Source organism: Myodes glareolus, chromosome 9 (genome assembly GCF_982192425.1).
Source record: "Myodes glareolus chromosome 9, mMyoGla1.1, whole genome shotgun sequence".
Lineage (NCBI taxonomy): Eukaryota > Metazoa > Chordata > Mammalia > Rodentia > Cricetidae > Myodes > Myodes glareolus.
In genome coordinates this window covers 34,022,835-34,050,292 of record NC_142034.1, presented here as the reverse complement: position 1 = coordinate 34,050,292, position 27,458 = coordinate 34,022,835, and the positions used below count along the sequence as shown (strand labels likewise).

The window sequence follows — 27,458 nt, the reverse complement described above, 5'->3', positions numbered from 1 at the left end:
GACTGGCCACCTGGTCTTCTAGACACTGGAGGTGCTGAAAGTGCAGACATAAAACCTGAGACTCCCAAAGTCCTTTCACACTGGGCAGCTGGGCCTTCCTTGTGTGACAGCAGGAGCCAGGATACTGACACACACAGGCCAAACAATCTACTAGTCCACCATATCTGTGGTCACCCTCTCTGAACAGGGAGTCTGAACTTGTTGGTTTGAATGGTCAGAGGATGTTCGGAAGTATCATGAAGAGGCCGTCTGTTTAGTTAAAAACATCTAAAGCAAACTAGCGTCGGCCAATGTGACTGTACCCACATGACAAAATCGCAAGCCTTAAGGCCTGCCCCAACCTTTCTTCCCAAACACTGACTTCTTGTCACGCCAGATACAGAATGTACCTCCCACACACTGAACCTCCAGCCCATGGAGGTCCCAGAAAGCCTTCCCATTCCCACCTGTTTGTCCAATCTCCCGTGCCTCTTTCTGTCCTCAGTGGGGTCAGAAAGTCACACTGTTCCTACAGAACCAACTCTACGGTCCATGGACACCTTTAGAATATTCCCTTGGCAAAACATATGGTCAACTTTTTTCTTCAACTGGTGCCCGCGGAGTCTCCATGAAAACTCAAGACTGTAGGGACCCACAAAGCTCACCTCCAGGGACAAGTCCAATGTTCCTGCTTGACACTGACGAGCACAGTCCTCAAAGGGCAGGGACAGAGCAGCCCACTCTTACCTTGCAGTAGGCCCTTGCTTTCTGGTTTCCAAATGTCCCAAGAATAGATCCAAATTCCGCCCTCTCCACTGGGTAAGCCTCTGGCTCCCTGGTGCCCTTTGGTCTATTGTCCCCTTTTCTGTTCCTTGAACTCACAAAGCTTATTCTTACCGTGGTGACCACACAAACCACATGGCCTGCCTGAAACCCCCTGACTTTGGCCAGCCCTATGCTTAGAGAGAGACAGCTCTGCCCACTGTGTCTAAATCACTATTCTCTCACCCAGCACCCCCCAACCTGACAATGTTCCCTTTCTTCCAGAAGCTGCTCAGCGTCTGAAGGAGCATCTGCCCCATGTTTGGTTTCTTATATTCAGGCTGAGACTCCACTACTAGAGCATCACCTTCACCAGAGCAAAGAGCCGATGGTCCAGGCCCCAACCTCACACAGCAGGGACTCCGAGGTGTCTTTGTCAGTAAAGAATGAAAGAACTCCTTTTGTTGTAGAAGGGATTTTGGTCGCTCCAGCCCTGCAGCAAAGCTCGAGGTCTTACAAGCGGCTGGTCTATAGCTACAGGAAAGCACAAGGGGACAAACGGAGAGCATTGCAAAGTGGAGCACCGCGCGGTTCAGGGACATACCTCCGGGGAGCACTGGTAAACAGTTGGCTCGAATTAACAAAAACTAGTTGCATGTTAATATATGCTGCCTCCTCCTTAAACGGCTTATGAACACTGTAATTTTCTTCACGAAAACACTGTCTTGCAGAACCAACTCCCCTAATTACAGGCACTTGTATGCATTATAATCTTCATACAATTAAACCTACTAAAAAGAATAAATGGTTAAATGCCCCCTTGCCCTGTCAGTAACCCATCCCTCCCCTAACTACCCAAACACATGCAAACAGCAACAACAAAACAAAAACAGACCCAAAGGTGCTGAGAAAGCACAGCTGTCAACAGACCCAGATCCCGGGGAAGTGGAATACAGGCTGACAGAGCTTTGTCACTACAGGGGGCAGAGTCAACTTTCAACTTCAAAACCCCTGGCATCTGGCAGCTCAGTACCTGACTTCAATGTTACATGAAAGGCTCCGAGGTATTCAACAAAATGTCTCATTTCAGGAGCAAACATCTTCCTCACCCTGCTCATCTCCAGACGCACACGTGGTCTGGTGGCCTGAAGCAGGCTTTTGGGGATCTTCTCCAAAAATTTACACAAAGGCATTTGTGACCGGGGGTGTTTATCAGGAAGTCTGCGGCGGCCTCTCTGGAGCCAGGCAGGTTTAGCTGATAAACCTCTCCGGGACACTGCATCCTGGAGAAAACAGCCACCATGGGATGGATCGCCATGAACAGGCCCAGACACAGGCTGCTGAACCAAGAACCCCCAGCTCCCTTTGTCTTGAAGATTCAGCACTAGGGTGAAGGGAGGGGCTTCATGCCCTGCGGATGAAGTGAACTGAGACGGGTCCTCCTGTTTCCAGTACTGATGGGGTCTTGTCATCTGAACCCCTGAAAAGCTGAAGCCTGGAAATGAGCGAGAACTGAGGGGTTTAATTACAGTCGTGGAGAGGCAGCCCCTGCTGAGCTTTCCTTTCCTCCTGGGTGCCTTGCAAGGCCCTCACTCCTGCCACAGCATACTCGCTATCAGGCGACCCAGATGTGGCCTCCAGAAAGCAGCCAAACCTTCGGAAGGTACCCAGAACCTTGTTTCCTGCTCTTCTCGGGACAAAGCTGCCCTACAAGAACCAAGGGAGCAGCCTCTCAGAAGGTCTGGCCATCCCACAGCTCTGGATCGAGGGCTTCTGGGCACCTCCTCAAAGCCGGAGCAGGTGACAAAGTCTGCCTCCTCAAGCTGCGGATGGTTCCGTCGGGATGTCATAGGAACATTAGCTGGGACTGTCGGGTGAAGGGGGCCTGCCCTTGTGTCAGGAATTCTCTGGGGTTACTGAGGATTCAACAATGCTCATTCATAAAGGGTTCCAGAGGTCTTGTCTCAGACTTGAAAACATGGGGGGAAGGGGATTGCAGAGGGGGAGAGGGAGCAAAATCAGCACACCCCCAGGTTCTTCCATCTGTCTTTGTTTTGTCCCATCTGTCCTGTGCCCCCACCTCCCACCCAGACTCAGCGGACAACTTCCACAACTCCTGCCGTAGCCATCAAAAGACCCGCTACAAACAAACATCTATCGATTTGACGGAGAGAAAGGCATCAACCCAGTTCTTCACCAGGGAAGAAGCAAACTGGCTTTTGCCCCTGGGCCAGCCATGTCACTCTGGGCTCTCATCAGGCCCCCTCCACAAGCCTGTGTGTTAGGAATGATACTTGTACCATTGCCTCTGAGAAAAAGTGGAGTTCACAGAGGGGGCACATTTTGCCAAGACACATAGCTACAGGAGTGATTGTGTCAAGCCTGCAGCCCCAGTAAGCCGCAAGCTGTAGCACGTGAGGCAGACAGAGAGCCAGGCTAGTTCCGATGGCCCTACTTCGCCATTGACGTTAGGTCCCTTCCCACGCGCTGGACACCTGCTGCAGCACAGAGGTGTTTAGGAGCCTGAAGTTGAAGCATCCTAGGCTTTCCTTCAGAGAAGCCTCTGACCAGGACCCAGCAGCAGCAGCAGCAGCAGCCCCAACCCTCCTGAGTGGCTGGAGCACAGGGTGGCAGATGAGAAGCAGCAGTTCCGGCTGCAGCCACGTGTGCCACTGCAGCCGCCAGGAAGTCTCATTAGTCAGCACCAGCAGCTGCTGCCCCAGAACACAAGGCCCCTATGGAGCTCTGCAAGCCTCTGCCGAACCAGGGAGTGGGTGGAGAGAGAATGGAGCCAGGAGAAGCAAGGACTCTGAAACTCTCAAGGGGCTCTGTAAGGGCCCCGCTCCTCACCTACAGCTGAGGCCAGAAACAAGTGACCAGAAGACAAAAGCCCCTTCTGACCCACTCCCCCTCAGACCTTGGAGATGAACTTTGATGAGCTATCTAATGAGAAGTGGTCTCCAAAGTACCCCAAGTCAGACGGGAGCTAGTTGCTATGTCCTGAACCTCCGTGTTTCCCATTTCCTCCAAGGCTGGCTAAGACTTAGCGAGGTGGGAAGTAACTCCTAACCCCTTTGAGGTCGGCTCCGAAGAGTACAAGCCACCCCAGAGCGTCTTTCCCCAACCCTTGGGTTGGATGAGGGCAGTTTCTTATAAGCATTCTCGGGCCTTCCTGTCTCATAGCATCGGATTTCCAGCCGGGTCTGCCAAAGATACCTAGGGCTCTACGAATGCCAGCAGGAGATGCCACTCTATACACCTGTCAGGAAGCAAGGAAGGGCTGTGTGGCCACAGGCCAGCGGCTTCCTCATTTCCACCCCACCCCGGGGGCCTCTCCAGGGTCTTTTCAACAGCCCTTCTCAATCTTCGCCCACTCACCTTGAACAATAGAGTGCGGGGCTGTAGATGTTTCCCAGGAAAAGAAATACCCCGAACAAAACATCCATCCATCCCTTCTGGGGGGCAGGGGAGGGAGATGGCTGCCGAGTCAGGCTGCGAGAACCTCTGGAAGCCGACAAGCTCCCTGTTTCTTAAGGAAAGCAACTTCCCTTCAAGCTTTTAAATTTCATGCCGATTCCTCCTTAAGGAAAACCAAGAAGGTCAACACCCTTCAAGGCTTTATCAGAATTGGCTATATTGATGTACCAGACCACAATATGATGGGGTGCCCAACTTTCCTGCTCAAAGGCTTCGACAAGGGAATGAATGTGTTGGAGGAAGAGGGGGTGCAGGTCCTGGATCCCTCCACACTAGCATCTTCCTCCTCATGAAGTGATCACAGTTAAATTATCATCAAAGAAAACTCTGCGTGGATTTTATTTGCCTAAAAGATATTGATAAACATAGTGACTATTCCGGCTGCCTGCATAATCCATTGTGTGACAGGCCATGGGCTAGATACTCCTAAGGCCCCGATTAACCACAACAATGGCAGGGAGGTAGGAAGGCTGAGAGAAAAGGGAAAAAGAAAGCCTATCAAAGAAGGGCTTGTTCTCCCCTGGTCTCCTCCTCGGTTCCAAGAAGTCAGAGGTGCATAAAGCTGTAAAGCCCTACAGCTGAGACTGAAATGCTGCTCTAGTCCCTGCAGAAGTCTCTCTACACTGACACTTTCACGCTGCTGTAAAAAATCCCCTGCTTCATCCCTGTAGGCCAAACCAGCAGGCTCAGCTCAGGCTGCAAGGCAGTGAGGGGCTGCACAGCAGCACTGGGCTCTGGATCCCGCATATCCGACTGGGTCCAGGAGAGGCAAGTTAGGGACATTCAGACTCGGACCATTGCGACTTTGGATCCTTAGGGTCAAAATTAGCACTAAAATGGGCCTCGGGGGAAGTATGCTCCCTCCTTCTCTTTGCTCAGCCATCTTGTCCCTGTGAGTCACCAGCCCAGGCAAGGGAGTGGGTGGTTCTGAAAACCTATCCCCGTCAATGGAAACAAAACATAAAGGCTCTGTCCTCACAGTCGTGGGTTACCAGCGTCACTGCCTCCTACAAAAGGCTGCTCTGCCTGAAAACATTATCTCCAGTGTGGCCAGGTGCCCGCTGTTCCAGGGCAGCAGCAGGGGGCAGTGTTGACAGGAAAGAGATGCCAGAGCCCTTATCCTCAGGAAAAAAGACCAGAGACCAGTTCTGGTTTTCTGTCTCTTTGGGCTTCTGTTTCCTTGGGGTAAGAAGAAATGGTTCAAGTGTGGTCCCTACGCTGTCCCTGTGGTATTCCACCCACTATCCCAGCAGGCACAGCAGTGTAGCTAGGCTCTCCTGGAGAACAAGAAACCCAGGGCAAATCCAGAAATCCACCCTCCTCACTCAGGACTACATACAGGTGGCTAGGAGCCAGCCACAGGGCACAGCAGTGAGCACGCATCAGCTCTGCCTCAGTTTCCAGTATGTGCACAGATGGCCACTCATTTAAGACCTGGAGAATTATGCCAAATAATAAACAGACCCGTTCACTTTTCAGAAGACTAGCTCCAAAGCAAAGGCCTCTGCTCTTTGGCAGTGGTGCGGGCCCCTCACCTACTTCTAACTTCTTTGAGCTACATGCTAGACAAAAAACCTAGCCAGATTCAGCCAGACTAAGTGCACACCTGTGTGCATGTGCACATAGCCCAAGCCCAGGGTGGGTGTATCTGATGAGGAATGCCTGACTGAGGTGGCATTCAGAGATACAGGGGCCAAAGAAGTCTTTAGTCACAAAATGGTAAACAGCACATGGTTTAAGAAGAAATGAAGTCTGAGACTGACACCTGAAATCCATTGGGGAGGTAAATAAATGTAAAGCATTTGGGAGGTAGAGACAGGAAGGTCCATTAACGGTCATTCTCAAATACACAGTAAGTTGTAGACTAGACGAGAGGCTACATGAGACCCCGTCTCAAAACATTTATTAAATAAGGGGGTGGGGCTAGGCTCATGGCTTCCTATCCCAAACAAGCACCAGCAGCTGGGCCTAGAGGGCTGACTCTGTTCCTTCAGCCTTTGTTTGCACATGGATGCCTATGACCACCTCTCCGGCTTCTGTCTGAATGTGTCCTGCCTCCCCATCCTGTTAGCCACACTTCGAAATAACCATCCTGACTTCCAAGTCAAAAATGGTCAGTGGCGACTTGAGGTTGAAGCAACCCCGACTCTGAAGCGGTCCAATGGTAAAGATGGGATCACTCACCCTGTCCACAAAGCCCCAGCGAGGAAACCCCACACCCACAACTCAGATCTCACAGGCACAATATTACAAAGCACTTCCAGACTGCTAGAGATAGGCACACACACACACTTCCTTCCTCCCCCAGTAACTTGTAAGCAGCATTTACATGCTGGGGACCCGTTATGCACTCAGTTATGAGACTCCAATTCTTCGTCTCAACTCCCTTTCTCTGGTTCTTACACACTGACTTGGGGCTATCACAGGTGGACTTGCTAACTTAGGAAACGACCCTTCATGCCAAAACTCTCTTGCGACTGATAGAAAATCTTCAACATCCATCTTGTGCTTGATAAGGGATGTTACTTACAGATAAGACTAGGATTGGTCCAGCTCCAGTTCACATCCTTTGACCCCCCTGCCCCCACCCCAATTCAGTTTCTACTGTCAGGCTAAAAGGTGCTTCTGCGGTGCCCCCACAGTGCCCCTACTGTCACGCAATGCCACGGCGTGACTAAGAAATGTCAGTCCCAGGGAAGCCTGATCTTCACGCACGTCCATCAATCCCCACTTGGCCCCCTGAAAGATCCCACAAACCACAGCTGCCAGCAGTCCAGACACCCCAGCACCAACTGCACCTCCACACGCCTCAGGCACCTGACAGAGCTCAGGTACCTTCCTCATCTTCCCCGAGACTCTGAGGACTCAAGGACAGAGGGACACAATGGAATTCCATCTTGACCGGTGAGCTTTGTACTTGGGGCTCTGGGTTCCTGGCAACATGGGATCTTTCCATACTATCCCCTGATCTTCTAAGCAAAGCCCGCACTCCAACCCACATCCACCTTTTCTACCCAGGAAAGATTGTATTTTTGAAAATTCCTTAGAGGGAATATTTTGTTTCCTTAACTGAACAGTGCTTTCAAAATAGCCCTGACCTTCCTGCCCCTCCCCCTCCTTGTCACCGAGCAACAGAAATTAAATTGATTCCTGCTATCAGCACTCTGCATCTCAGCGATTATGCCCGGCCATCAGAAAGGCAGCTTTCTCTCCATCCCAGGAACCAAAAGCCTGTTGCTAAATCCAACCCCACAGCTTGAGAAGGGGGTGGGGGGAGGAATAGAGGAAGAGGGGGTACCCCAAGGGCACAGGTAACAATTTATGGCCCCCTTGTCATTGTGGTCTTATCTTTGTGGCCGGCTCCTTCTGAGAAATGGCACCCGTTACTGAATCCCAAGAGGGCTGCCTGTGGGACCCCTGCCGTTTGGGACAGGTGGCCCAGTGGGGAACTGAAAATGTGCTGCCCTCACCATCTTCCTTTCCTTGTCCTGACACTGTGAGGTTGCCCGAGCCAGGGGACAGGGGACTGCTTCTAACCCATGACTAGGGTATGGAAAGTAGAGAGCGCAGAGAGGGGGCAAGCATACCCCCTCAGGGAGGCCCTGCACATAGAGCACACACTGTTTTCCTTCCATGGCACCGAGAGCAGTCTGTAATTACAAGTGGATTCATATCTGTGTGACGTTGGTCTGTCGGTTTCCCTACTGATTAGGCCTTGGGAAGGCCAGACCTTCCCTTCCACAGGACAGAACACCGAATGAACACTTATTGAGCCAGGCCTAGTGATACAGATTCCTAAGTCCAGCTACCCAAGAGACCGAGGCAGGGACCACAGAGCCGGTTCAAAGACAGCCTTGGCAACTTGGGAGACCCTATCTCAAAAAACAGACTGGAAAAGGGTTGCAGTTCAGTGGTAGATCACTGGCCTAGCGTACACAAAGGCCTAGGTTCAATCCCAGCACTATAAAAACAAACAAGCATTTGTTTACCGAACAAGGCGGAAATGCTTTACTGTGGGCTTCTAGAAACAGGATGTAACTTCTTTTTGGTTGGGACCCATTGGGAATTGTTTGATCCACATATAATGTGGAACACAAAGCCCTCCTCTTTTCTTTCCTCATACCTCAGGCCAGGAAAATGCATCCTTGTCCCATGTGGAAGAAAGGGCCAAGAACGGAGCTTTGAGGAAGGGCTTCTGTGAAAAAGGGAAGCAACTACGTGCCTACCCATGAAAAACAGCTTTTCTTTCTCTCCCCAGGCCTTCATGCATGTATATGCTCCCAACTCAATGCCCAGGCCACCCTGCCGCAGTGCTATGATCCCCAGGAAGAGCAGTCTCCTGTCAGCCCCTCCCAGAGCTGGAATGTAAGTTTCAGTCTACTGGCATCAAAGAGGCCTGGCTCCCGGGATCCTCTGGGAGGGGAACTTGCGAGAAAAGCCAAGCACCTTCATTTATTTATTTTTGCCTCACTTTATTCCAAAAGGGGCTGGAGTATCTTACAAAAATACTCACAATAGGATTTTTAAAAACTGACGAGGAAATAAGTTAGGATGGGAAATAACATAAGTCTGAAAGTTGGGCTACTGCCCCAAAGTGTAACTGGCAAAGGCACGCCTAAGAAATGGCAAACCCCACCCCTGTGCAGAGATAGGCGATACTCTCCTGAGGCTCAGGGGACATTTCGCCTGCCACACAAGTCTCCCATTCCACTTTGGAGACTCATCAGCAATACATGCACATCCAGTGCCTCTGAAATCGTAGAGTTCGGTGTCCAATGCCTCACAGCTGGGGAGAAACAGGTGGCTGGATCTCCCTCCCTTCCCTCCCCACCCCCCAGAGAAGGGGAAGGGGAAGTCTTCCTTCTAAACCTGGGCATATCTCTGTGGCATGATAGTCCTGTCTAACTTCTGGGGAGGGCTCGATGTTCACCCTTCCAGGTCTAAAACTCAAATGAGGAGTTTTCAAGTTTACAGTGCTTTATTCTGTGTGTGCACATATACAAGTGTATGAGCACACATGTGCCACAGCACGCACACGGAGGCTGAGGGACAACTTGTAGGAGTCAGTATTCGAGGCTAGTGGCAGGTGCACCTACCATGAAAGCCACCCGCTGGCCCAACTTTTATGACTCACACTTGTCATAGAGGTGTGGCTTTACTGGAATGTCTACAGAAACCCACAGTCTTACTTCTAAGGTTGGACTTCAACTTTCCACCTTGGCATGCTCTGGAAGGTTCTCTGTTCCAGTCCTAGTTAGCATAGGCTGTCACTATTCATGATCCTCTTTCTGGAACAAATCTCCCAGACTTTATTGCCCATGCCTGCCTAGGTCCTTCCTCGCAGAACAAGATGTACGTTGGAGTTCTCTCCCATCATTTACCAGCTGAGTATCAGGCTTTTTGTTTGGTTTTGCTCCACACTCCACAGAGAACCCAATACCCAGAACACAAGTACACCAGTTTTCCCAGAAATTTACGAACAGGCATTCTGCCTTCTTATATCATCTGCTCCCAGTGCTCGTCATGACGGCAAATATTTACTGAGTGGACATCCTGTGCCAAGCCCTTGCCTGGATCCCTTTCATGAATCTGCTCATTCACTCCTCCGCTGTGGCCCAGGAAGGGCGTGCCTTTATGATCCTTCCCATCTCATGGGTCAGCACACCAAGCCTCAGCGAGGGCCAGTTCCTTCTCCCAGACCACCTAGACGCCATGTTTATCCCCTTCCAAAGCTCTTCACCTCCCCAGTGCACAGAAGTCTGCCTGCTTCCAGAATGCATTACAAATCTTCCCTACCTGTAACAGTTTCATCACTGTGTTCCCCATGCCCCCAGGCACACATTTACCCCAAGAGCTACCCCACTAGCACGGCAGTACAGGGAGTAACTGCAGGGTTCACTGCCCCATAAGACCAGGGCTCCATTCTTACTCAAGGCCCATAGCCTCTCAGAGGTCCAGTCTCCCATGTGCTGAGGGAAGCTAATAACTGTCCTTCTGTGTCTCCTCAAGGACGTTCAAATACAGAACTTTCCAGACACAAAGAATTTTCAAGGAAGGGTGAGCGCCCTCCTACCCCACCCCCCACCTCGACAGCTGCACACGGAACATAACCCCATCACTCAGTCCCACCTGAAGAGCAATGGACCCCTGATGGAGGGTCGACAGACACCCCAAGGAGCCTCCTTTGAAACAGAGTTGTCCCCAGCATCCTTGGCTGGTAAGGCTACAGACAAGCAGAAACGATTTCCCAATTAAGTGGCAAACATGCTATATTGACTTTAAGTGCAAAGGGGGCTCAAGGGAGGACGAGAGTGGATCAGAGATACACAACGTAAGGATTGGTTGGGCATCAAGCCAGGTTGCCTCTAGTGGCCCTGAGTCTCCCCAACTCAATCCTTGGAGAACTCAGAATGGGTGACCTTTAAAAACAGTCTTTGTCCTCTGTTTGCTGAGAGCCTTCCAGAGGCTTCCTATGGCTCTTAGCATTGCTCCCAAGGCTCTATCTGACCTACCTGCGACCCTCCCCCACCCCAGTTCTCATCACATCTGTCTTGCTTCTGCTTCTTCTTCCAGCAAGTTCCATCCTGTCATGGGGCTTTCACTACCACTCCCTCTGCTGAAAATGACTGGGTTCCAGAACTTCGCAAAGCTTCTGACTTCCTGTCCACCCATCACATACAAGCATTAAATAAGAATCTAATAAAAATTATTTGTATTTATTTTCTGCATGAGTGAGTGTACACCTGAGCACCCGCCATGACTCATATGTGGAGGTCAGTGGACAACTTTTGGGAGTGAGTTCTTTCCTTCAACCACATAGGTCCAGTCCAGGGGATTGAACTTAGATCGTCAGGCTTGGTAGCAGGTACCTTTACCCTGAGTCATCTCATGGATATGAGCAAATATATATATATATATTTTTTTTTAAAAAAAAACTAGGGTCTCTTCCAATTCTGTCCACCACATATTGACTATTTACCTCTGCAAAAACTCTATTTTCAACCTTATTTTGTGCCACACAAAATAAAATCTGCATTAAAAAAGATACCACAAAAACAACTTGTTGGGGAAGGAGATAGGGAGGGGCTTAGCACTGTGACACAAGTGAGCAACAGAGCAGGCTGAATGAAGAAGAGGTAGGTGCTTTGCTGAACCATCAACTGCACATATGGATGCTTGCGACCCTTGCAAAGACGCTCGGGTGGGAGCAAGGGAAACTCATGTTGGTGAAGTCCATGAAACCAGGGAGAGATGGGACACTATCTATCCATACAGTGGGAAGATCTCTGACCTCAGAACCTGATGCCCTGTTTTCAAAACTGTCCCCAACTATACTGGTTTCCTCATGCTGCCTTGAGAAAGCACAGTCCCTGGTACCTTCAAACACTAGAAGCCTGTCTCACTTTTCTAGAAGTTAAGTGTCAGAAAACAACGTGTTTGAAAGGTAGGCTCCAGCAGAACCTTCACCATGCCTCTTTCCTACCTCCTAGTGGTGGTCAGCTCTCCGCGGTGCTCCATCGCTTGGGAGCACATGCCACAATGTTTTCACAGAGCATTTCTGCCCGTGGAGGACCTCTCAGTCCAATTTTCATCCTCTGATTGAGTTACCAGTCTCGACGACAGGCCTTGCCCCAGCCTGACACAACCTCACTAACTATATCTGCAAAGGCCCTATTTCCAAAGTTGCATTCTGAAGTTCCAAAGGGCCATGAATTGGGTGTGGGGCTCCATTTCAGACAGAATACCACCAACTCACCATGCAACCTTAGATCATGTAACATGCCCAGCATACCTTTCTGCTCAGTTCGACCATGGGTCTCAAACCCTTTTCCTAAAGAAAGGCTTTTGGCAGGCACCAACATGGGTGCCTGTCGTATAAAAAAAAAAAAAAAGGACCATCAACCTGTGCTGAGTCAAGGGGACTGCAGATTTGTCATGTCAGGATTAGGGAACAGAGGCCCATCTGGGGCTGTGGGAGCTTGAGGAAGCTGTGTTGTAGCAGGGGAGAGCATGGCTGGGCTGGGGACAACGCTGGAAGACAGGGGTCAGGATGGGGTCAGCAGGCAGGAATGTGGAGAGGTGAACACCGGAGGTGCTCAGAAGATAAAAATCAGGTTCCAGAAATGAATCAGAAAGAGCTGTCAGGAACAGCAAAGTTCTTGCAGGCAGGAATGTGGGGCGGGAGGCCAGACGGTAGGCAATGGGGCCCATCTGAGGAGAGTGGAAGGGAGGCGAGTCTGTACTGTTTAAACAGTAAATACCCAGCAGTTTGGAGCATGTGATAGGGGTTGAAGACTTGGCTGCAGGCAGAAACTAGAGGGGCTAGGTTAGCTGAGAATGAAGGGGCTCCAACAATAACTGTCTCTGGAGAAGGGGACAAGGGTGGGGAAAATGTACTAAGCACAAATCTGAGGTCAGACACACCAGGAAACACCAGCTCTAGACCCATCGAGGGACCATCAACAAGCTGTGGCTCCTCGGGGCCTCGCAAACCCTCCATGTCCCAGACGAGAAAACTAAGCCCCCTTCAAGGTTGAAAGTCTCTGGTTCCCGTTCACCAGAGCCACATTAAGTGCCTGGCGATTCAATAATTCAATTAAGAAAGCTCGATTTTTAACGTTTAACATTTAATGAAAGGGTTATGAAGTACGACACAACTCGCTGTGATTAATAGTTACAATTAAAGGCTGAGCGTGCTGAGGGGAGAAAGTGGGGCGGAGTGGGAAGAGGGAGATGCACAGGGGTGTTCGGAGTATTATACAGACTAGGGGGTGCCTTCTCTTCCGTCCTGGCTCAGCCTGGCCTCCACCAAGGGAGAGCGCCAGGTTTGGAATTAAATGGCCGTTTTGCCCAGGTACATGTGCACACTCCTGGAAGGCAAGGCACCAGGGTCTAGAGGCTTGTTGCAGCCATAAGGACAAACCTGTGGCCTCACACTCTTTCCAGCCCTTCTAGGGCAAGAGTCTTCTAGGTAAGTTTCTTTCTAGGGTAAGGTTAGGGAAGGGATGCCACTCATGAGACAGGAATAAGACAACTGAGATTTGACAAGTCAGTCTAAGGACGACAGGGGCTACTGATCCCTTACCCTTCTCACACCACCACTCTACACCACACCACAGTGTCGCAGGCCTCCGGATACCCAGGTGCAAGGCACATACAAAGACGAGCCACCTGGTCATGCTGCAACACACCTGCCCTTCCAGTCCTGTGACCAACTCCACCTGTCCCATCAAAGAAAGATGCAAATAACGACAACGCTGGGACTCACTCTCTGTGACTTGTTTAATGTCTGATATTCTGACCCAGGATAGCCAAAGGTGACCTGCTTGGGTCTATTCAAACTCAAGCCCTTGGTGGTGGCGCCCCATCCAGTTTCCCATCTCCGGGGAACCAACAGGGGAGGGAACCAACATTAGTTACCACTGAGGGAATTTGATCCTAAAATGTTGGACACCATATCTACTCGAAGGCAGGGTAAGTGGGGTTTCTGGCTGTGGTTCTTGGAGACACCTTCTCTGTGCTCCTAAACTCATAATCAGGACCCCACTCAGGAAGCATAGGTGGGAGGGGCCGCCAAGCCAGATATCCAGACTGTGAGGGTGCCTCTGCCTCCTTCTCTTATCCTTGAACCCGACCACAGTGGCCTGGACCCACTTGCTTTACTTTTGTAGCATGGCTCAGCCACCCTTGGGTGAGAAGCTAGGTTAAGTCTCCATGAACACAGAAACAGGAGCCCTGGCGAGTGGATGCTACGAGAAGATGACAGATGGATGGAACCCATTGAGTGCAGTGGGGCTGGAGTCTCTTGGGCCGATGAAGGTAAGCATGAGGACCAACTAGGAAAAGAGACCCAGTGAGAGGAAGACACTATCTTTAGAGTATATGTGGCAGGTGAAGACTTGTGAGTGAGGAACTCAACACATGGGCAGCGACCCAGGGTCATCTTGAGCTCCAGTATGCCAGAGGATCAAGTACCGCCATGGCTAGTTTTAACTGTCTACTTACACAATGTAGAGTCACCTGGGAAGAGTTTCCAAGAAGGACTGTCTAGCTCAGGTTGTATGAGCATGTCTAGTCATAATGGAGATGGGACGACCGGCCCCCGGTCAGCGGCCCCATCCCCTGGGCTTAAGCCCTTGATTGCATGAGAGAGCAGAAAGTAGGCAGACAACAGGCATGCACTCAATCTCTCTCTGCTCCGAAACTACAGATGGGATGTGACCAGCTGCTTCAAGTTCCTGCTGCCATGATTTCCTTAAAACAATGGACTGAACCCTGGAATAGTGAGCGAAGATTAACCCTTTCAAATCTATGTGGTTTTTCAGCCAGGGCATTTTATCACAGCAACAGAATGAAAGAAAGACAGGGACAAAGAAGAAGCCATCATTCCTGTTCACGAGAAACGTGCCCACAGGGCGACCACTGACACTCTTTACTGACACCGGAGAACCTTACAAGCAGAGAAAGAGAGAAGTTGTGACTTAACAGAATATATTAATACATGCAATAAAACATATATATATATATATGTTTAACAGAATATATATATATATATATGCAATAAAACGAATTATAATCCCTGGTAAGAACTGTTTGCCACTCATACCCAATTATCATGCAGCGAAAATATTGGTGTTTACCACGAAACGTGTACCAGAGTGACATCAGAGTGTGTTCTCTTTGGTAGCAACAGAATTTCCAATGGCCGGGCAGTGTGCAGACACTTTCATTCAGTTATCTGTTGTTACGCCAAGGCTCTGGAGGGAGCCCCTACTCTTATGAATAATAAGACACATATGATTTGAATAAGCTTTGGATTGAGCAGTCTCTGTGTGTGGGGTCCTCTGCTTAATGCATCTGTTTTCTTTAAGACTCCTAATTCTACAGAATATCTTCTACTGCACCACCTGCTTTTATAGATAGCTCAAGGTCACACAGTTGGAAGCGATGAGGCCAAGAACTGCCAGCCAAACCCACCTACCTCCAGTGTCCATGTCCAGCACGTAGACTTGCACACTGTAGGGCAAAGGAGCAACACATGAGTCTGGAAGGGCACAAACCAAAATGCTAATCATGCTGGCTCTTCAGGACACTAAGTACTTCCTTTTGCTCAGCTGTTTTCTCCCTAAATTTTTTTTGTAATAAACATTCTATAATGAATGTAAGTAACTTGGACCTGAGGGGTTGTGGTTTTAGTTTAAAAACAAAACAACAGCTCCATTAGTGACGACTACCCCTAAGCAGAAGCCAAACGGAGTGGTGGGGGAGAAGGGGGGGAGCTGCAGGACATCAAAGCTCGAGTCGGTCATTTGGGCCAACCGTCCATGTGCAGCGGACGTCCTTGCTATCCGGTCTCTAACAGATGGTCCTCACTTCATCACAGCCTCCCTGGATGCCGGCTGAGTGGATGGAAGCGCCAACATCCAGCCGGGGAAGTCAGTGGCAGTGAGAGTCACTGAATTGTGACTGGGTGGTCGGTACAGACATTGTCCTATGAAAATGACTTTCCAAGCATCTGACAGCATGTCAGCAGCTTCTCCTCCCCATATGGGGAAGTCAAAATGCATGACATTATCTTCTATGCATAAAATCCTAAGTTTCCCAGACGCAGACCAGCTCCTCTCCTCGCCCCAGGAATCCTCACACAATTCTGTGTATTTGCTGGCCGTGTAGAATCTATGTGAAATGTAGAAATAACTAAGAACAGTCAAGACTATCAGAAGACCCTAGCTGCCAAAGTCAGGCTTCCTGGAGTCTGAGTTAGACTAAGGACATTGAGATACAGGAAGAATGGCTCCCAAAGTGGAAAAGCCAAATATTCTAGGAAAGGCATGTACAGCACCGAGAACAAGGGCTATGGCCAAGGTTCTGTGTCACTGGGAGTCTGGGAGTCTTCTGGATTGAGCTCTGGATGCCAATACCTAGTTTGCTCTATGCATGGCCTACAGAATGCATCATAAACACGTACCGACTTGTGAACATACACTGAACAGCAATCAGGAGGCTGCTTGCAGTGTGCCGGCCACTGACAATCATGGTAAGAACTGAAGTCACTGGGCACACACACCTTAGCAAAGAGACTCTACAGTGGGGGAGAAGCAAAGAAACCTCCTAACCAGGATGGAGTACTGAAGCTTCATGATAAAGGAGACAAAACATAAGACTTTGGTTTTGAAAACCAACTTTCTGCTACCCAGAAGTTTACTATGTCCCTAGGGAACTGACAGCGCAATTCTAAATCCCAAAACACAGAACCAGTGGCTTCATCCACAGTCGTGGCTCACAACCCCTTAAAAAAGTACAATTGCCACAGATAGGTCTGTGAGTGTGTACTCTTTACCATCTCTCTAAATAACCCTCATACACAGCCATTTTTTTAGAACTATGAGGGGCTAGAGAGAAGGCTCAGAGGTTAAGAGCACTGGCTGCTCTTCCAGAGATCTTGAGTTCAATTCCCAGCAACCACATGGTGACTCACAACCATCCATAATGAGATCTGGTGCCCTCTTCTGGCCTGCAGGCACATATGCAGGCAGAACACAGCATACACAATAAATAAATAAATCTTAAAAAAAACTACTAATATAGCCAATGTGAATATATTTCATGAGTCTATACAATAAATAAAACATCAATCTGTCTATATTAAAGAATTGTTTCAAGTACATATGTGGGAGGGGGATGAGCTGTTTTTGTAGGGAGGATCAGAGGAGAAAATGAGAAACGCTGATTACCCTAGCAGGAAAGCACAAGGTCCTCCTACACCATTAACAGCCTGTCAACAATGGAATCTGATGCCTTAGGAAGTCAAGATTCCTAATAAATCAAATTTATTAGGGATAATGAAAAAAGGGATTCCCATATGGATTTCACCCTGATTGGTCTGCCTTATGACGAGGTCAGACTAAGTAACTGTTTATTCGGTGCATTAATAATTAATGACACTATTACTTAACCAACCTATGTCTGGCACTGTAAAGATGAGGTGCATCCGCTAATCTCGAAGACCACACATTGAGGAAACTGATCTGGTTCCTTTTCCTAGTCCTTGATCTTGGGTCTCCACTAACGCCCTTTACTGCAATCAAGTCTGTTCTCCAAATCCACTGAGAACCCTAAGCACGCTCCAGCTAGTGCTCAATCCAGACCCATTAAAAGGACATACTGTGCTTCTATCCATCAACACTCCACTCCCAAACAGAGATCTCTTCCTGTGAGCGGGGCAGCAGAGCTGTCCGCAGAACCCTGGTTCTGTGGGCATCTGGTGCTGCTGGCTGGGCCTTCTGTTAAGAAGTGCTGGCTTCCTCTTAATCCCGTCCCCAAATACTTCTCCCAGCAAGCCATGCTTAACTAAAACCATGCTTCTGCAGCTGGAGAATGCGCGCCGCCACTATTGAAAGCAGAAGTCTGGGAACTTTAAGGTTTTTCACTGAAGAAGGCTTTTATCAAATGCAGATGTGAAAGGTAACAGGTGAGAAGGTTACATGTCCTCAGCACCCCAACCCTATCCCACCCACTAATGGACCTGGGACACTCCATGGAAATTCAGTCACGGTCTAACCCCTCTGCTCGGTCTAGAGTTCCCACAAGGGTGGGGACCCTGTCACTGTATAGTCACTTCAGCAACTGCTGTAGGAAAAGTTCCTGGCCGGTTCCTTATTTCATGCAATAGATGAAACTGAGCAGAAGATCAACAAACATGTCTTCAATAGGGAAAAGGTTGATTCAGAACCCCAACGCCGAAACTTCACAAATGGAGACAAACCAAATAACGGGCACTGGGCATCTGTGGGTGCAAGGTGCTATGCCCCTATACCTCCGGGGGAACTCACAAAAGCAGCAGCCTGTGGTACATACGAAGCTGCAGGGGAGAGATAAACAGGTAGCAAGCTGAACCTTTATCTAAAAAGAGCCATGCAAAATTTAAATAACAATGGCGATGCCGCTGCGAGACAGCCTGTAATTGCTAAACATATTATATGAAGATGGGAGGCAAAGTCACCGCTTGTCTTCAGCTGTATCTAGCGCAGCACAAGCCTGGTAGACGGCTAGAAACCCCACTAAAAAAACCACAGCGAAACACACCCACCTGCAAACATTTCATCTTGTGTCGCTTTTGTTTCAAGATGACAATCTAGGACATAAGCTCAGAATTCATCTGGTATCAACCAATTCAAGGCTTCACAGACGATCAAGGACTAGAGAAGCCGTATAAAACACATTTAAAAGTCGAGGTAAAACCGATTCCTCACTCTCTGACTTAAAAAAAAAAAAAGTTCACATGGCAAATTTTAGAGGAATGCAAATTTTAGAAAAATCGATGTACAAAACCCCAGAGACCATAACCAGCACGGAGTGGACTCCGCCTTCCGCTGGGAGAAATGTAAATTAGTACAACCTCCCTGTGGGGCAGTTTGGCAATAAGTAGCAAATTGTAAAATGTATTATTATCTCCTTATTGTAAATGAATTGCTGGGTCAGGGTATAGCGGGCACAGGGAAGAAATGCATTCACCAGGGCGGTTCTGACAGGACTGCTGATAATTCCAAATAACGATCCTAATGATATCAGAAACCACCTAAATGCTTCTGGCTGAGAGTTTGAAGAAGCCAGTCAGGGGATGGTGAGACCAGAGAAACAACAGGGATGTGCAAATATGCCTCTGACGTTGTGCTGCACGGAAAATTCCATCCGGCAAACATGATATTATGATGCCATTTGATGGAAGTGTAGGACCATGTTCATGTGTATGCTGACAGGCCTCTGGGAAGCTACAGCAGAACCCTGAATGTGCTGTCTCCTGATCATGCCGATCAAGGCCACCAGTGAGCTGTTTCCCTCTGTAGCTCATTTCTGTCCAGTAGGCCTTTTTGTTTCTAACAACACCATAACACAGAAATACACTCCTGTCATCTACAGATCATGCAACTCTGTGCCAAGCACTGTAGTGTCTTCACCCTGAGCCCAGAAGCTCTAGTTCTGGAATATTCTAGAATACCTCCATGAAACCCACCTACCACCCCAGCCATTCCCTCTTCAGTATGCCGAATGCTGTGGGATGTGCGGGATTTGAAGTTCTGCCACCCTGGGAAGGTTTGCACGCACCCATGGTTTGCAAACCAGAATAATTATTTCCTGAACCCTGCCTTTTCTCCTACAGGACCAGATCCTGCTGGACGCTAAACCCACCCCAGAAAAAAGCTTGAGGCCTAGCTGAAGAGGGAGCAGGACCTCCAAAATCCACACAGAAGATCAGGTGTCCATTCCTAGGCACAGCCTCCAACACACCCCAGAGGGTTTAAAGGCCAAGTCCTTCTCCTTAGTTCTCAGCTATGGCACTACCAAGAATGGAGAAACCTCTGCCTGGCATGGATATCAGATGTGGAGGCCAGAGGCAGCCGAGAAGGGACAAGTGTTAGCAGACCAACAACCTCTCACCTACTTTGCAGGTTAGACTTCTACCTACTACCTGGGAACTACTACACCACACAAAGTTTCTGTCTATGGGATAAATACAGGTCTGGAGCTCAGGGACACGTCACTACTTCTCAAGCAGGGGTAGGGGTAGTAGCTTGTTGGTAGTGCTTATAAATGCAAGGCCCTGGGTATACCATCCTAGCACCAAAGGAAGAAGAAACCCCACCTAACAGTTCTAAAAGTCTATACCATCCGGAGTCTAAGAAGTCAGGAGGTAGCTCTGGCTCCCAACTTCCAACAGTCTCCAAGGATTCGCACAAGAAAAGGAAGGAAAAGTGTGACCCACACATTGGAATCTCCACTCTGAGCCAGGCAGACTTCTAACACCCCACACAGAATGGCCGCCCACCACCCTATTTATTAAGGCAACAAACGCAGGAGGGCACAGGGCCACTAGGTGGGAGAGCTTGTCTAACTTGGCTGTCCATGGCACACAAGAGTCTACCTGGGAGTCCAGGAGAGACAGTGCTCGTTTCCCTCCATGCAGTTTGTTCTGCATCCTTGTTTTCAACAGTTTAACATCAGGCGGCCACTACACAGGGTTCTTTCCGTCCCTGAATAATGAGCTCCAAGAACACCCTGGAGAGTTCAGGGTTCACACTGCCCCAGAAGGGTTTCCAAGAACTGGCCCTCCACAACCAGCTGGAACATCACAACGATTGCCCCTGCAGGAGATGTATATAATAAAAATTGAATGCTGTAGCATGAACTTCATACATACTTGTCCTCTTGGTTTATTCATCAGAAATAATTATCTGTGCTTGCTTTCACAAGCACATATTTTATAGGGTACATTAAAATTTAATGGATTTTTAATAATATTGTAACTACTGCGAGAGGAAAAGTGGAAGAGACAGTACCACGTGTCTTTGTTGCATCTTGGTGGTTTGGCTTCAGGACCTACCACCAAGTTAGAGCTAATTTGGGGGGGAAGGGTAGGCAGCATGGCGTAAAAAGAACACTGATGTCACCCTTGAGGCAGATGTGAAAATTCCACAGTTGACTTCTAGCCTGGGGCAACTGTGCTGACACAAGGAAATCAAGGAAGACACATGGCAAATCCTGCCTTGACCTTGGGCAACTAAGGGATCCTAACCAGACACAAAAGAGAGCTAGCACCAGAGATCTTACTGTACGGGGACTCACCCGGTGGGGCTGCAGTCTAAGGGCGGAAATCTAGAACGCACAGAACAACAATGAGTTGATGCCTGTTCCATGACACGCACGACTTCTCAATGAGAAAGTCCAGTCCCAGCTAAAAACAGAGTTGAAGTCTCTGACAAAGAGTCTGTCTTTCAAAAACCTGCTGGTTTCCAAGTGTTTCATGTGTTCAGCCACTTGTGAACACAGTTCTTTCTTGTGAGCCTCCCCAGGCTTGTATTTTGCAGTAGATCACAAGAGCCACGCAAGCATGGTGGTACATGCCTGTGATCCCAGCACTGAAGAGGTGCAGGAAGGAAGATCAAGAGTTCAAGGCCAACATTGGCTATAATGTGGTCTACATGAGACTGTATCGTCATAATAAATAAAAAACACTGCTGTATTAGCTTCTTTCTCTCAACGGGATACAAACTTATATATGTGAACTGCTTTCAGTATAGTGTTCTGTCCAGAGACCAAGATGAGGTAGATCAACTGGCCTCTTGTGGGTGGCTCCTATACAAGTAACCAGAACCATTGGCCAAGACCTCCTCATCCGTCACCAGAATTGGAGAACAATAATCAATTTCTGGCCAAGAAAAGAAGCATGTGGCACCCTAACACCAATAAGATGCCCACAGCTTAGCTGACTCATCCACTCATAAATGTGCTACCAAAAATAACACCTTGCCAAAATTACATTTCCTAATCTTTGAAAAGTAATATCCAAATGAAAATGGGGAGGAGGGCGTGAATGTTAAAGGGTGGCTCTGATTTATCTCTCGGTGCCAAATCTTGCCTGAGCAGAATTTTCCATGACATCAGTGTGGGCCACCAGCAAGATTAGCAATGACAATGACGACTGGAGGAGGAGATGGGTTTGGAGCTCATTAGCCCTGAATTGAGATCATCTTCTGTCTCTTGGCAGCAGCTCTGATACACTGAGCATGCACCTTCCTGTCCTGGGCTTCACTTACCTCAGTGGTGATGCTGGGCCCCAGGACACCTACCTTGAAGGAGTACTGTGAGAATCACACACTTACAGATCAATACAAGCAATCAGCTCAGTACCCAGCACATAGAAGAGATGCAATTAAACACCGCTGTTGCGGAGCGAGAGGCGTGGCTCGGTGGTGGAGCATCTGCCTAGCATTCAAGGCCCTGGGTTTAATAGCTAGCATCACAGAAGGAAAAAAGACAGTTAACATTTTAAAGGTCTGGTATGCGCTGTGCTGACAGCTTAGGCGGCACGGTGCTTGCCTCGCAAATAGAAGGACTCAAGTTTGGAATCCCGGTACTCACATAAAAAGTGGGTTCAATGGCACATGCCTATAATCCTAGCTCCTCAGAGGCAGACATAGGAGTATCTCAGGAGACCTCCCAGTCGGCTGAGCGGGCAAGCTCCAGGTTCAATGTTAGGTCCTGTCTCAAAATCTAAGGCGGAGAGGGACAGAAGAGGGCCTGACTTTGATCTCTGGTCTTCATGTACAGACATATGCACATGCACATGTACCAACACATACAAATGCATGCAATAGATACGTGAAATAAAGTGGAAAATGAGGAATACATTCAATATTGACCTCTGGCCTACAGACATGCACACAAGCACATGAGCAGATACATACATACACAAAAGAAAATGCCTGGCAATTCATTATCACTACATACAATTCTGAATGGGTTGGTTCCTTTATCCGTACATAGAACTATGCACTGGTCTTCTACGTGCCATTTCAGCAAGCTGTGATGAAGCTGGTTAGTTCACTTCAGTTGCCTTTTGGGGAAGAGCTACAAGAGTGAATGGAAAAGAGCAGGAGATAGGAAGGCCAATACCAGTCTAGAAAGTTCTGCAGATCTGGACCTCTCTCTCACCTCTTTTCTAGTCATCTCACTGTCCTGGACATGCAACCAAGCCTTCCCCAAGATCCATGTCCACTTCCTACACACACACACACACACACACACACACACACACACACACACACACACACACACACTACAACTGAGACAGTAAGTCAGTATACTCTTATGACCTCCCCGTGTCAACATGAGCTTCAGTGGAGGGCACAGGACTGCCACGGTGCCATTAAGTGAGGACATTAAAAGCGTTGATGTAGCTAAAGCACATTAACCTGTGAGGGAAGCCAGGCTATAAGCTGTGGCTCCACCGACATCATAAAGAGTAAAGAGGCCTTGGTAATGGAACTGATATTACAGCCATTGATATAAATTATACCTCGGAACAGGGGAGAAGGGGGTGGGATGTAAAAATGGAACAAGTTCAAACTTCTTTTATTGTAATAGTCTCCAGTTGAGCATAATCACCAAAGCTATAGTGCGATACGATTGCCAAAACTAGACAAACATCTGTGAGATGGATTCATCTCAGAGGGGAGGCCAACAGCTTGTTATCATTAAAGCGGCGATGCTCGCTCCGCGCCTGAGCTGCAGGCCGCCTTGTTACTGTGCTTTTGGAGGCAATTGTACCAGATGCTGGCAACCACCTTCAGAGAGATGACAGGCACCTGCTGTCGGAGAAATTAAGTTCCTCATTGGCCTCCCTGATTGGGGGAGTTGGGGGGCAGGAGTGACCCTTGCACATTGCCTCATGATGGGTACTAACTACACATGGCCAAGAGATGGGATCAGCTTCCCGGACGGGAGTATTTCCCTCTGCCCTATTCGGCTCCTCACGAGAAGATCCAAGAAGGGCCCAAGAAGTGCTGAAGAAAAGGTGGAGATGTTCAGAAGGACTCTAATTCGGGCTGGAGACAGCAAGTGCAGTGTCTGATCGACTCCCTCAGCAGGTTGCTCCTGGTAACGTTCTCCGAGACGTCAAGAGCTCCTAAATTTGAAACATGGCTATGGACATTAATCATCATTAAAAGCCAAACAGGCAATTTTCAAACCATGTCATGCTGACTCAGATGGAGACAAAGGCTTGGCGATGGGGAGAGCATGGACAAGAGAGATAAATATACCCATGCCACCACAGACAAATAAAAATCATGAGAGCCCATAATTCATTTTTTCAGAACATCCCCCAAACATCAGCCAGTAGTTATTTGACAGACATGAGTTACTCCCCCATCAGTGGAGCTGACCCAGGCCTACTTGGCTGAAGGTAAACTCAGAGAAAGGTACCAATAAGGGTGCAACCAGAGGTTCTGGGTCCCGGAGGGGCACCTTGCTTCTTCAGCTTAAGAGGACAATCCACAGAGTTTCAGGGGCCAACAGATGGCTCTGTCCTGGAGGGTGAGAGGACACTCTGCTGACGAGGTCAAGCTGGTGCTTTTTGCAAAAAATGTGCTGCTCAGGCCCCTCAGCAGACCACGGAGTTAACTCTGGGCATGACAGGCTCTCCTTCCTTCCTCTCAGGTGATCAGAGGTGAACCTGGGTACCCTGCATTTACTACAAAGAGACCAGGTGGTGACAGCCTTTCTCAGAGAGGTGATGCTGGGACGAGGTAGGAAGGACAGGCCAAGCTCGGGCACAGATGTCCAGATAGATGGGGCAGGCCTCCAGTGTCTCTCTGGAGCCTGTCTTGTCTTGTCCAAGGGTCTTGAATATACACTGCCTCCTCGTCTACACAGCCGAAGAAATTAAATGGCTACCAATTATTGAACCTTTAACAGACACATTAAGCTCTAGGTTTTCGACCCTCTACTAGAGGCCCAAAAGGAGCTTACCTAATATTTAGCCACAAAGTAAAACGAAGCGAGCCTGTTTAGTCTGTAATTAAAGTTGTTTCGTGTTCCTAACCAATCAGAACCGCTCTGTTTAAAAACAGAAAGAGATGGGGGGGTGGGGAGGGCGTCAAAGTTCCTAGCACAGTAATGACGAAGTTTCGCAGGAACACTTGCCGGAGAATACAGAAATCAAGGCATCAATTTAATTTCACACTCTACCTGCCTTGGACTAATTTGTGTAAATTACATTTCATACGAAGAACTTCGGTCCACGTGACCACAATGGAGAAATAAGCAGCTTGCATCAAATCGAGTTTTTTCCCTCCAGGTATAAAATATATCGCTCCTTTTAGTGTATGTTTAGCTGAATACAGCCCGGGCTTCATGTAACTATCACACAAATGTTAGCGTCCACATTCTCACCAGTCCGCCAAGTCAAGAGCATTGGGTTTTGTTTTTTTGTTTGTTTGTTGTTTTAAAAAGGAGGGAGAAGAAGCACAAATGAATCCATGTGGATCTTTCTTCCACTCTTCTTCTTTTAGAAAAATGTTTACAACCAAGTTCTCAGTTCATGGGCGTGAGTGAAGAGAGTCAAGGAGCCGTGGCGGGAAGGTTCATGAAGTTTCCACTCGGGCCTGACGCGTTCGGGAATGTGGCTGGAGAAATAGCGTGTGACCGAACAAGACGGCATACGTGTTCATGGGTACAGTCAGCCCTCTAGCTGGTGGCTGCCACAGTCATCCACAGCATCTGCTTCCTTAACAGCAAGACCTTGCACCATGCCCAAGAAGCAGTCAGGCCCCAGACCACGGCCCCTTGCCCACTATAACATGGTTGGTAAGGGTTGCCACTTGCCGTTCTCTGGATAATCCATATATTTGTGGATAATCTACAAGAGTTTTCCAAACAGATTGGAAAAGTGGCCTCTACTGTTGACACCATAAGGCTTATTATTTCAAATGAGCACGCCCATGCCACCCCAAATAAAGTTTATAACCGACTCTAATGATCTCCAGTTATGAATCATTAATTTGAGACTCAAGGTGGAGACCGAGGACTGTGTCTGAGTAGTAACTTACAGCTACAGCCCAAATGCAGCCTGCTGCCTGGTGTTTGTAAATAAAAACTGGAACTCAGCCATGCACGTTCATTTACATATTGTCTGTGGCAGTTTTGTGCACAACAGCAGAATCAAGGGACCGAACTGGAGACTGTAGGGTCTGCAGAATCTGAAGTATGTGCTCTACAGTCCTTTACAGGTAGACTCTGCCAACCCTGGTCCATAGGCGCAGGGTGAGCACTCAGAATTCAAATGCCAGTAAGAAACGGGAGAATGACTAGACAGCCGAGTGTGCCCAATGCATACGAAAGCAATGGCATTTGGTGCTGCTGCTGCTTTGGTGGTGGTGGTGGGGTAGAATCAATGCATTTAATTTGCAAGATTTTATACAGACTTTCTGTTGCTTTAGCTGTCACTCAGATGTCAAGGTGCACCTGTGGAGTCATCTCTGGCCATTAATTCTCTTGGGTGGCCCGAACCCTGCATTAGTAGATTCCACATGAGAGGCAGGTAGGAAGCCATGGGACTGAACTGCAATAGCCCCTGTGGTTTTCTCCCATTATGCTTCCCAGTGCCCAACTCTGGGGTCAAATAAATAAGCAATACCGGCAGGCCACTTTTGGTGGAGACGAGGCATGAGCTACCAGAGAGGAAACAACATGCTAAGAAGGGAAATGTTTTTTAAATCCTGAGACTTGGGCAAGGGAACGGTAGGCGTTTGTATCTGAGCCGTGTCCTTCACTGCTCTCCAGCTGGTGACAGAGGAAGATGTTATCTCAAGCCCACTGGTTGGGTCACGGTGATTTGGGTCTTTCTGAAGTGGGTACAGGCAGTTACTTGCATGAAGCAAGTCACATCTGGGCTTCTCTCCACCTTCCACGTCTATACTGGTCCTCCATGGATCCAGAACAAAAAGCCTGCCAAGTGTTTTTTCCTAGGTCAATGTTCAGGCTGGTGTCAAAGCAATGAAAACACAACCCACCTTTCCTGGAAAGATGAGGCAGCAGGAGTGCAGGACAGGCAGCTGAGGGGACGGCCCCAAACAGGCTCCTCCCTTACCATTTCTGCCCTGCAGGTCACTGACCAGTGTTCCACACCTTCACTGAAGGTTCCTCAGAGGCAAGAAAGTTTGCCTTGGGCTTGAGAGCCCAGGATGGTGTTTACCTCCTGAGACATGGCAGCTGAGTGCACAGATGAGAACTCAAGAAGGGCCTTCTGACCGCAACTGATGGACACCCTCTCTTCTCTCTTCCTCCAGCCCTTCCCATGATCTCCAGTACCCTGAGAGCTCTTCCACCAGAAACAACTCATTAAGCCAAAGGTCTCCCTCAGCACATGTCTGAGGGTGGCAGCTTCACTTAGTAGAAAGTGGTTAGGTAGTACCCGGAGAAGCAACTATGACAAACGCTTTCCAGGGGATGATGTGCACCGAAAGCGACCCAGACACACCCTCATCAAGAAGGGACACTGTGGACAGCCAGTCAGGGAAAAAGCCCAGCCTGAATGAAGAGCCGCTTCTCTCAGAGGAGGTGGTGGACTGAAATCAATTCCAGCCAAGTTAGAGCAGCAGCTTTCTGAGGGGAGGGGACACTGTTTTCGGGTCTCTGGTCCCACTCCAGCTGTGCGGGGGGTGTTCTAGTCTCACCAAAGCTGCCTTCAAAGAGCACCTTCAAGGCAGTCATCTCACTTGCTTTGAATTGATTTCTCAATACAAACACGCACACCCCAATTCCAACCGATACCTGCACTTCCCTGTGTCTAACCAAAGCCTCAGCTGTCAGACTATGCCAGTACTTGGGGGAAAAAATCACTAAGAAGATGGTGGCTTTCCATAGAAACTTGGCATTTATCAAAGTGTGAGCATTATCAT

At 48.7% G+C, this 27,458-nt stretch overlaps 1 protein-coding gene and 1 long non-coding RNA gene across 8 annotated transcripts in view; one reads left to right on the top strand and one right to left on the bottom strand.

Annotated features, from left to right (window-relative positions):
• Msi2 (musashi RNA binding protein 2) overlaps positions 1–27,458 on the bottom strand; it is a 360,249-nt gene that overhangs the window by 196,829 nt on the left and 135,962 nt on the right. The window lies entirely within an intron of this gene.
• On the top strand, positions 6,588–10,937 carry LOC125408506 (uncharacterized). The gene is made up of 3 exons (XR_007234479.3): positions 6,588–7,122; positions 8,477–8,583; positions 10,792–10,937. It is a non-coding gene; the product is annotated as an uncharacterized LOC125408506 (long non-coding RNA).